Here is a 12,569-nt window from a genome sequence, read left to right as displayed (position 1 = left end):
AAAATTTTAGAAATGTTTTAATTATAAATACTATTTGTCAATAAATATTATAATAATGAATAAAACATTTCAATAATACTAATTATAAAATATTATTGTTCAACTAAAGGTATCTTGGTTTTTAATCAATTTATTTTCTGTAATTATCTGAGGAAAAAATATATATATATAAGGCAAATATTTTTATTACTTTGAAGATATAATTATATTGCTTAATATTATGTTTTAAAGGAAATATTTATTTTTCTTTATACCAAAATTGTTTTTGTTAACTTTCCTTTTTATGAAATCACATTATATATAAATATATTATCTGATTATAAATTCTTTTTTTTAATTCACAACAGTTTTTAATTATATATATTAAAAAATAGGAAATTTCTAATTATTAAAAAAGGAAAATCAATTTTAATATAGTAACTATATGTAATATTTTTAATTCGTTAAAGGTGTCATTGTAATTAACCACTATGAGTTAACGTGAGCGCGACACGTAATAAACTGACTTCTCAAATGATATTATAGAGATTTAGTGTTTTAAAAATAAATAAAACTAAAAAAAAATTATACTAAAGCACAAGTTACTTGTCCAATAAAATTATGACACATGTATAATGTTTTATAAATAAAAGTTAATAAGTTATTAACATAAAATTTTAAAATCTGAGTCTATCACCAAATTAAACAAGTGTAAAAGAAAACAAACAACAAAAACTGTAAAAAAATTGTTTCCAACCAGAAATAATCCACGATCTCTAATTTCTTAAAATTATAAAATACTAAAATTCCGATTGGTGACACATAGTATTTGAGTTGAATTAGGAAAAAAGTTATGGCTTTTATTGGTAACATGTATTAGAGTTGATTTAGTTTGATTTAGGTATAGAAATCAAAAATGTTATCAATCATGAATTTGTTTTAAATTATTGATGTTAAGTTTGAGTTATTATTCTGAGTTATGTCCTTTGTAAAAGTTATAAATCAAATCTTAAATCAACATCAACAAAAATCTCATGTATTAGGACTTGAGTTAAATATTTTTTTTGGTTTCTACTAACCACCCAACGTGACCACGTCCTTTTTTATATTTTTATCAAATTAAAAAATTATAATACATGATAATATAGTTGTACGTTTACTTATTCATCATTCTAGTAATTTAATAAACTACCTACTTATTAGCCAAAGATATAGTTGTGTTAAAAAATACATATTGCAAATATATAATAAGAAGCAACAAATACATATGACGGTCTAAACAGCTGATTATTTACAACATGTAAACTATAAATTATTGTATTTAAAGTAGCTTTATAAATATTTAAATATATAATTAAAATTAAAAATATACACCTCTAATGATCTAAATAAATATATATGCATATAAAACTGAAAATAATATCCGCGGGTCAAGATCTAGTATGTTTTAAATATGGAGATTATACATATCAGATTGTGAAATAAAGATAGGAAAGTGCAGACAGAGCAACCCCTCTGAAGATTTTTATGGCATTTGTCCAATAAGCCAAGCTAGTGAGGTTAAAATTATTAAGATATCACTTGTATCACTGTTACTGCCTATACACTCGAATTGAAACACATGCTTGCATCCCTGCACAATCCTGACGACTAGGGGTAGTGATGTGCCTTGAATCAGCAGCAGAAACAAATCAAGAAAGTTGGCTTTTGGACTTGAGTTTTAAACGAAATGGACTTGACGATTTATGAAAATATGTTTATGAACATGGTTCAGCCTAAAGAAAGAAAGGCCCAACAAGAAACGAGAAGATATGGTCAAATAATATATAAATCTAACGGCAATCCAGAGTCCATCGACCATGCAAAAGGACAAGATCAACCGAAGAGTTTTGCGACCACAAATTCCAATTTTCGGTCAAAAGTCTTGGTCTTTGGTCTTTGGTCTTTGGTCTTTGTTCTTTGGTCAAGTTTTAATATTTATTAGCTTACAATTTTCTAGGTTTTGACTAAACCTTTTGTATGTCTTGACTATTATATAAAGGTCATTGATCAATGAAATAAAATAAGTTTTGAGTGTTTATTTTTGGAACCTTGAGAAGGTATCTCACTTTTCTTGTTCTTGGTGTGGTTAGCTCCAAGTAACTCTCTCTTTCTCGTTGGACCGGTGCGTCACATCCGGCAACAGATCGAGTTTGCTTCCTTCTCGGATCTGTGAATCATATCAGGCGACAATCAAGCACCTCTGGTAATACCATTGGGTCACTCCGCAACCCTTTGTGTCACCGTTCAATCCATCAGTTCTCTTCGGAGTTCACCTCTGGTAGTATCATTGGGCCTTCCGCAACCATTTGTGTCACCGTTCATCCCATCATTTCTTCCTTTTGGCAAGTTCACATCCCTTAAGACCGATTGAGTGATCCTGTCCAATCTCAGGATGTATCAGGTAGACACTTTACCGATACGCGAATGCGCATCCGAACCAGATCCGAAAAACCCGAATCGAAGTAGCAAAATATCCGAACGGGTATTAAGTTAGAAAATATTGGATATCCGAACCCGAACGGGTAACATCTGAACCCAAATTGATATCCGAAGATGACCGAACATATGTATACTTACCCTTATATTTCTAGTTTACATTTCTCATTTTATTTAAAATAATTATATTGATGTTACACATATTTTAAGATCATATACAGTATAACCTCTATAAATTAATATACACTAAAAATTTCTATAAAATAATACAATTTTATAGTCCCAAATTGAGTTTTTGATTCAATTAGTATATCGATAAATTAATATCTCTATAAATTAATAAAAAATTATAGATTTGGTTTAGTTCTATCATTATTAATTTATAGAGGTTTAACTGTAGTATATATAATTATGGCGAAAATAATTTGATATTCGTTTAAAATGCATGTCAAATTTTTTGTTTCATGTATTAACAAAAGTTACATCCAAAGTTTAAAAACAACAGCCAAATTAATATATATTTTTTCAAATGTTATCTCCAAATCTATTAATCATTCAATCTATAAAAAATAGAAGAATCAGTTAAGTGAAATTTATATTTTTAAATACAAGAAACTTAAAAATGAAAAAAAAAATCTTTTAAAATCTAAATATCCAAACCCGATCCTAAATAACCGAACCCGAACTAAAAATAACCAAACCCGACCCAAAATACAGAAATACCCGAACGAATTCTATATAGTATATCCCTATACCGAAGTACCCGAAAATCCAAAATACCCTATCCGAACCCGAACGGGTATCCAAACGCCCACTCCTAGTGAGGACTTTGTTAGTACGAAATTCTCCAAAATGATGACGCATACATCTGCTCTAGTAATACCGCCGCTGCAGTTCGCTCCTTTCTTCGTGAGTCTTACCGCTGCCGGTAACAGGTAGCCGGGTTCCTCGGCCTGCTGATGTAATGCGAAGTAAGCTGGATCATTCATGCCAAGCATTATATCAACTTAAACTCCGACAGCTATCTACAAGTCCACAAACAAAACACGAATTTAAAATTTCTTCTCAATATAATTGGTAAGACACGAAAAAAAAAATTGGTAAGACACGTGCGGATCTGGTTTTTAACTTGCATGGTTCAACATGATATGAAGCTCGATGATGAAGCCATACACTCTGTTAATTGATCATTTGAGGCCAAGTTCTGCAAAAAATAATTTAACATTTTACCCCAAAAGAAAGTTCTACGGAAAATCTCTTTAGAGGTGAGAATACCCAATAAAAAAACTCAACCGAAACAGAGCAACTGAACTGTTCCGAAACAGAATTTAGTAGTGAAACTCATTAGAAATACTTTAAAATTTGAGTTTCTTTTTCATTGGGTATGTTTATAATATACTTACATTAGTTGATGCTTTGAGGTTTGCAGCTTTTGGTCCATTGTGAAATCCTTGAGTGGTGACATGAATCTCAAATGGTTCTTCATCAAATAGGTTTTGAGAAGCTTCGAGACTTGCTTTCATCCCTTAAACAGTTTAAGTTTATCCATGTAAAAACATAGATTTATTACTGAAAAAAAGTAAAGAGCATTTGAAAGCCTGAGTGAGCAATCTAGCTTAAAGTATGCATTGATAATCTCTTTTCCATTGAGAATACGCATAGTAACATTCAAAGTACATGTACATGTGTAACACCTGTGTTCCAGTACCTTGATATGGTCGCACTGAATTTCAATCAGGCACTGGGGAAAAAGAATACAATGTGAAGATTAGTTTTTTTTTGTTTGCAAAAGTTCTGTTAACTTTGAACCAAAGTAGGTATATCCACACAGGATGGGGTTTCTTGGTTCCCCTGTGGTAAGAGATGTTTAGTACTGACCTTATCACTCTGTGAGAGTGCATATCCACAGAGAATAAGATCTTTTGTGATATCCAGTGACTTATCCAGAGAACAAATCTCAGTAGTAATGATACATCCATACTGTAAGTCTTATATCAAATTGTTATTGGAAAAAGAGATTTGATACAATTTTGGTAAAGACTCATCACTGGATGCGCGATGTCCAATTTTCTTGTTTGGGAAATTTGATTGAAGAATGAGCCAGATAAAGCAGAAGAAAGTCTTCCTGTAAGAACCCAAAAATAATAGTTCCACATTCGAATTGGAACTGTGGTAAGTAATGTAAAGATTGTGGTAAAGCATACATAATCCCATCGGCAAGACTTGACATAGCAGACTAAGGCATCCCCATTCAGATTGCATTTTAGTGCACTTGATTTTCAGTCCCCTTGCAAGTATTGCTTGTAGGTTCCTCGGCGTGTCAGCTTCAGAGTAAATTTGCGGTGCCCTGAATTCATTCATCTGCTTTTAATATATAGTTTTATCATTCAAAAGGGTGTAACACTCCAGCCAAATTCAATAGACGGGATTTTCAGAAACAAAGATTAGCAAATGTTAGAAGTAAACTATGTAATCTCAAGCAACCGGCATTCTTCTTGAATAGTGTAGCATTTCTCCAGTGGCCGAACAAAATATTGATCCAACCAACTGAGTAACCTCACAACAACAAAATGCTCAGTTTTCATATCAGATCCCCTTATGAAGTTGACGGTGTGAACACGCAACGGGACATGAGTGACTTTCAAGTTTCAACCAACTAAGCATATATTATACGAAATCACTTACTATTTTTTTAGCTTTGAAATTACTTGAGTGGTAAGTGATTTGATCACTTCTTTTGTAAGGCTGGTGTGCGTAAGCCAACACCTAATATAAGATTTCAATTAAACACATAATCTGTAAGCTATTGCTAAGGTATGAACGGATGAACTACAAAGAAATTTCAGAAAATTAATCAACAAAAGAATCAGACTACAAAGAGTATTTTATCTTAACCCTGATTAATAAAAATGCGCTATTCGATGCAGTAGCTCACATCCCTCTAAAAGAAGGTTTACTTGTGAGAAAGCGAATGAGTGGTTCAAGTCAGGGTTCAATAGGCGTCAGATACATAGATGGTGAAGATGGGAGAATTTAAACGGTCCTCGCCATTGGAGGGTTATGAAATAAAGAGAGTTTTGAAGAATAACACTGGAGAAAGAGTTATACTAACATAAAGGTTGGCGTTTCTGAGGAAGAGGAAGAGATACTTGGAAAAGGGAAGGCAAAAAAATTACTTTGGCTACATATTGGATTTCTACGGTGAAAAAGAAAAAGTTAGGTATGAAACTCTTTTACGTCTAGTTTAGGAGATGGCATGGCGAATGAAGATTGATGTGTCATTTTGATTAGCTGTGAATTTTTTGATGATGCGGACAGATTGAGAGTTCTAGTTCAATCTCTTTTATATATTGGGATTAGGTTTTGGGCCAGAATGTGAAAAAGGATGCTTAAAACAAGTAAATAAGAATAGCCAAATATGTAAACGGGCTGATGGATCCTAATTTTTAGCAGTTTCCTAATTTTTATAAGTTACCTTCCTTCTCAGGAGCAGAAGAAGAAAGAAGAAGGCTTAATATATTTAGTATATATGTGTACAGCCTTTTCATTTGATCAACAGCGAAGCATTAGCAGGAACTAGGGAAAGTGGAAATGTGGAATCATATTTTAATTGTATATTTGTATTGAATAATGTAAACTGTAAGAAAAAAAAAAGATTAGTAAGGTCCGATTGTATTATATAACTTCTTCTTTCTAAAATCAAAAAAGCTATTGTATTATTCAAAATAGAGGTTGTATGAGAATTCAGATTGAAATAGAGTAACCAACAAATACCATTTTTTTACGAAAACACCTTGTCGTTTTAGCTAAAGTATATACTGTCCGGTTATGCTCCCCCAATACATATGATATTTTGAAATCTTGGAATTTTCTTTGAATGGATGCTATCTCCGCCAATAGTATTGAAAAATCTCACTATGATGGTGGATTTTGTATCATCGAAATGACATTTTTGCGGTCTGTCCTAAAATACTGGAATATTGTGTATTAAAAATATATTAGAGTGTGATCTACGGATGTTTAATGACATTTTTAAACACATAGATTATTTGGATATTTCAGGTTCTTATATATCATGACCTAACTCATCCAGACTTAGATAAACCAGACTCAAAACCCACCTAAAAAATTATAATATCTGAACATAGCCTACTTTTATTGTATTTTTTAGCAAAAAAAAACATAGCCTAATTTTAAAACTAAAAATCCGGATACTCGAGAGAAACAACCAGTATCTGAATGCTCATGCCTAACTGATTGTGTAAACAAATAAAAAAATATCCCCTATATATTAATTGAGAAACATTTGAAAATTGTAACCTCAATTTTATAATAATTAAAAAAGATCCCAATGCTTAGGTGTCACTCAATTAGATAGTCAATTACATTCAATTGAAAAATAAGTAGGTCCACATTAGATTTATATATGTTGCTAGATACATTCGTTGGTCAAACTATATGATATGATGATATGATATGATATTTATAATAGAAGCATTTATGATTGTTTCGCTAGATATAATACTATTTTATTTTATTTCCTTAAATAAAACCTACGGAATTACCATAATGGCTAATATATATATATGACAATTAATTTTTCTAATAATAAAGATTTGATAACAATTTGTATCTCCTCCATCATTTTTTGTTTCATTTTATATTATTAAAATAAATTAAATAATCGAATTAGCTATAAAATTAAAATTTAGATTTTTTCGTATATGTTATATTTTGAATTTTAAAAAATGACAATAAATAACTAAAACTATTAAAATTATTATGTTAAAAATTAATGATCAATGGTTTAACACTTTTATTATAAAAATATACACATGATTTTAAACCCACATTCGATTTTTATATGTCGCTAGATACATTCGATTTTTATATGTCGCTAGATACATTCTTTGGTCAAACTATATGATATGATATGATATGATATGATATGATATTTACGATAGAAGCATTTATGATTGTTCCGCTAGATATAATTACTATTTTCTTTTCTTTCCTTAAATAAAACCTACGAAATTACCATAAATGACTAATATATATATATATATATATGACAATTAATGTATCTAATCATATATATTTGATAACAATTTATATATCCTCCATCATTTTTTGTTTAATTTTATATTATTAAAATAAATTAAATAATCGAATTAGCTATAAAATTAAAATTTAGATTTTTCGTATATGTTATATTTCAAATTTTAAAAAAATGACAATAAATGACTAAAACTATTAAACTATTATGTTAAGAATTAATGATCGATGGTTTAACACTTTTATTATAAAAAGATACACATGATTTTAAAACCATATGAGTAAAAAGTATCATTTAATAATAAAACAAATAAATATATAGATTAAACTATATACCATATAAGATTACATAAATATTTTAATTTCAAAACTTTCAATGAGTTTTCAAGAACATTTATAAATTACAAACTTATTAAATTTTTCACATTGAAAATTTTGTTATCAATGATTTAAATATTTTGTTATAAAACGATATAAATGATCATAGAACCGTATGATTGTGAAGTTTCATTTAATAAATAACAATATAAAATATAATATATAAAATATATTATTCTTAGGAAAATAAATTGGTTCATCTTAACTTATATTACACTTTTTATTAAACTAACTATCGAATTGATAAATAATGTACAAAAACAATCTCGCACTTTCCTTAAATAAAAGCTATGAAATTACCTAATATGATTAACGTATATATGAAAATTAATTATTATGAATAGTGAATATTTGATAGCAATTTTTGTATCTTAGTTTTTTTAATTTTATATTATTAAAAGATATTAAAAATCACATTAACTATATAATAAAAACATTTAGATTTTTTCTTATATGTTATTTTTTGAATTTTTCAAAACGTTTATAAATATTAGAAATTTGAATATATCACTTTGAAAATTTTGTGATCAATAGCTTAATTTGTTTTGTTATAATAAGATACAAATAATTATAAAATTGTATTAACATGAATTTTTTATTTTATAAATATTCAAATTAAATATATATATATATATATATATATTGGATGCATCAATTTTATTCGTTCAGTTGAAAGCTTTCAAAATTATATGGAAGACTAAAGTCAAAGTAATTCAATTTTGGAATAATAAGATGATGGTTCTAAAATCATTAAAATAGTTCTCAATGATGTGAAAGTTAAATATTAAAAAATTGTAAAACATGTTTTTGTAATAAAAATGACTTATTGACCATATTACAGTTTTTATAGATATAAACATGGTGATAAAAAATTTAAGTCCAAATTGATGAGACTCATCATAAATTCAAAATAGATTTCAGTACACAATTACAACTACAAATGTTCAGCCCAACATATCTCCTATATACAGTATAACATCTTTAAATTAATAATCAATAAATTAATATACACTAAAAATCTATATAAATTAATATAATTTTATAATTCCAAATTGAGTTTTTGGTTCAATTATTATATCGATAAATTAATAATCTCTATAAATTAATAGAAATTTATAATTTTGGTGTAGTCCCAAAATTATTAACTTATAGAGGTTTCATTGTATATATATATTAAAGGAGAAACATTTTAAGAAATTTATTCACACTATAATAGAATGTGGCAGTCTCACAATTATTTAAGAATCAACATTCACACTCTAATAATTTTTTTCACACTCTACATAAATGTGTTCAAACTATGTGTTTTATGTTTTATTTTTAATATAAAATTCACATGTAAGGTTCCAAAAAATATGAATTTAAAATCCAATTCTACGATAGAATATTAATATATGATAAAAAAATCCAAAACCAACTAATATTCAAATTAGGGCTGTTCAATATGCTAAACCGAAGAGTATCGAACCGAACAGAAATAGATAATATGGTTTTGTTTTGGTATATACCGTCGTAACCAAATGGATGTAATTTTTTAAAAACCATAGGATTTGGATATGGTTTGATTTATAACCGATTAAATTGAAACATGTAAATGTGTATATATTTATAACGACGCATGAATATATATTTGTTATATGAGTTGAACCATAATTATAATTTGTAAATCACTTGAATCACTTGAATTATAATTAAGTAACAATTTACTGCAACTGAGGCTTCTTATTTTATTAGTCTTTCTTTTTCGATATTTTTGCTTTGTTTTAACAATAACTAAATTGAAGTAAAGATTATAAATTTGATCAACAATTAGTTGAAATTCTTTACAACCTTTTTTATGTTTAAACAAACAGAACTGTGTTCAATCGAAAACATATTAATTTGATGAACACTAAATATGGAAGAATATAAAAGCTTTTATTTCATGCTTCAGTTTTGTCTTTTATTTTTATTTTCAAAATTTAGAGCTTTGATATTAATTCTAGATTTGATTATTTTATTAGATGATAGAAGTATTTTTTTGTTTTTATTATTTTATTTAAATATATAATATTTTTTAATAAATGACTTTTTGACAACATGACTCTAAAATTCGTATAATATATAATATGATCTCAAACTATATAATTATTTTTGGTATAAAACCGAATAAACTGAAAACCGACGGTATATAAGCCAAATCGAACCGAAGTAAATATGGATTTAGAATAGTAATTATATTTTACTAACCGAAATACAGTAAAAACCGAACATAACCGAAACCAACCCGATATCCGGATTGTACACTCCTAATCTAAATGAAACCGAACTATTGTTGCATTCTTCAAAACATAATAAAAATAACAACTTCATCCCGCGCAAGGCGCGGGTCTTATCCTAGTTTCTTAATTGTTTTGAATTCTTGTCACGAGCAAATTCATTTAAACCGGTCGAATTATTATGGTTAACATGTAAAATGAATGTTATCGAATTATTATGGTAAATATAATTAATGAAGTAGTTAAGAATAGTGAAAATGTAAAAAATATTTAATAAAACACTTTAAAATAGGTAATTTATGTTTTGTACTTTTATAATAAATGATGTCAAATTATTTGGAAAATATAATAAATGAAATATTATATAATAAATGAAATAGTTGAATGTATTAGAAAATAAAATGGAAGTTGTAAGAAAACACTTAAATTTAGGAAAGTATTGCTTTGTATTTTTGTTTTAATATAATAGATGACGTCGAATTATTATGGTAAATACGATCAGTGAAGTATGTAGGAAGAGTGAAAAATTAATGTGAGAGATATAATAAAAAAGTTTAAAATAGATAAGATGTTTGTGTAGTTATGTAATTAATGATGAATTATTTGGAAACACAAAATAAATGAAGTGGTTAAATAAGTTTAAAAAGAATGTAAAGACCAATCAATAGAAATACTTCAACAATCTACTGTAACTCTGTAAGAAATCACTTAAAAATAGGCAACTATTATTTTGTACTTCAGTTTTAATAGAATAGACCTTGATTCGTGTGTCGGTGCGGATTTAATTTTTTTTTTTTTACAAATTGTTTAATGATATTTTTAAACAAGTAGGTTATTTAGATATTTATAGGTTCTTACAAACCTATCCGGATCCGAATCGAATTCTGTCCAAAAATCTGTAATATCTGAATGGAGAAACTTTAAAACCTATTTGATAAAAAAGTAACTTTAAAACCCAAAAAAATTGATATCCAAAAAAACTATTAGTATTTGAATGGGTAATTGGATGCTCATGTCTAAATAATTTTGTAAATAAATAAAAAACATTATTTGTTGACTGGTTTTAATTTTTGTAACGCATGAAACATTTCATTCAAATCTGTGAAATTATTATGGTTAAAACGTAAAATACATGATGTCGAACTATTATAATAAATACAATTAGTGAAGTAGTTAAGAAGATGTAAATAGTTTTTTTTAAATAGGTAAATTATGTTTTATATTTTATATTTTATAATATATACAGTCGGATTATTTAGAAAACATAATAAATAAAATAGTTAGAATTAATTAAAAATATTGAAAACCTTTAAAGTCATTTAAAATAACCAAATAATATTTTCTATTTATATTTTAAGAGAATAGATTCTTCATTAACCAAATATAAACATCCAATTCTGTCGGAGAAGTGACAAACGTCTCATTTACTCGTGAACATCCCCTATATATTAATAGAGAAATATTTAAAATGTTGTAACATCTTTAAATGTGAATATCTATTATATTAAAAGAGAAGTCATGACTTCTCATCCAGGTGTGATATTTAATAAAATGGATCTTTACTAGAAATCACAACTCATTCATTCATTAATGATATACATAGACATTTTTGTTTCCTTAATAAATAAAAAATAGATATTCCTAGATTTTCTTTTAATTACATCCAAATAAAATCTTTTCAAATCTATTTGTTTACTATATAAATATTTATTCGTATTTATTTAAAATATTAATGCTATAATTCGTTTTTTACTTTACAAATCTTTTAAATATTTAATTAATTTCATAACTAATATCTAGATGTATAATTTATTTTTATTAAAATAAACATTTTAAGTATCTAATTAATTTTATAATTAAATTAAACCCATGTACAATTTTGTATTAGTTTGTGATATAAATTTATATAATATTTTTCAATTAAATCTTTGATCTCTAACAATTAAGATTTGTTAATATTTGTATCACATGATTGAAAAATATGTCATCAATATGAACAATAGGTCTACAAATGCTATTTTAAAAGTGCATTCAGTTTCTATTTTAAGTGCTATTTTAAATGTTATTAAATATAATAGATAATTTTATTTAATATTTTGATAATAGAAATATATGAATGTTTCATTTAAAAAATATAATCAAGTTTATTTTTATATAAACCATATTCATATACTATTCATTAATGTGATTGTTTTGTATCTTTTATCTTGTGCAATTTTGAAAATGCAATAGATATTATACCAATTTTTGTCATTAGCATAAATTACATTTATTCAGTCAAATATTTATTTCATACAAATAATTCGATTAACATATATGTATGATCAAAACCTAAAATACAAGTATACTTTTACAGAAATTAATATCTAAGTTAATATTAGTTTGAATGGATTTAATCGTAAATATCAAAGAATATAATAT

At 26.7% G+C, this 12,569-nt stretch overlaps 1 long non-coding RNA gene across 8 annotated transcripts; it reads right to left on the bottom strand.

Annotated features, from left to right (window-relative positions):
- Positions 1-2,961: 2,961 nt before the first annotated feature.
- LOC108825928 (uncharacterized) lies at positions 2,962-6,204 on the bottom strand. Of its 8 annotated transcripts, none has more exons than XR_008938648.1 (7): positions 5,353-6,186; positions 5,143-5,223; positions 4,662-4,804; positions 4,336-4,582; positions 4,166-4,198; positions 3,861-3,982; positions 2,964-3,661 (listed from the first exon to the last, which is right to left on the bottom strand). It is a non-coding gene; the product is annotated as an uncharacterized LOC108825928 (long non-coding RNA). The 8 variants fall into 8 exon arrangements; XR_008938649.1 differs by having other exon boundaries at positions 5,570-6,185; XR_008938645.1 differs by having other exon boundaries at positions 2,962-3,661; positions 4,662-5,223; positions 5,353-6,204.
- Positions 6,205-12,569: the final 6,365 nt, after the last annotated feature.

The sequence above is a fragment of the Raphanus sativus genome, chromosome 9, assembly GCF_000801105.2.
Source record: "Raphanus sativus cultivar WK10039 chromosome 9, ASM80110v3, whole genome shotgun sequence".
Classification (NCBI taxonomy): Eukaryota; Viridiplantae; Streptophyta; class Magnoliopsida; order Brassicales; family Brassicaceae; genus Raphanus; species Raphanus sativus.
This window is presented reverse-complemented; position numbering and strand designations above follow the sequence as displayed.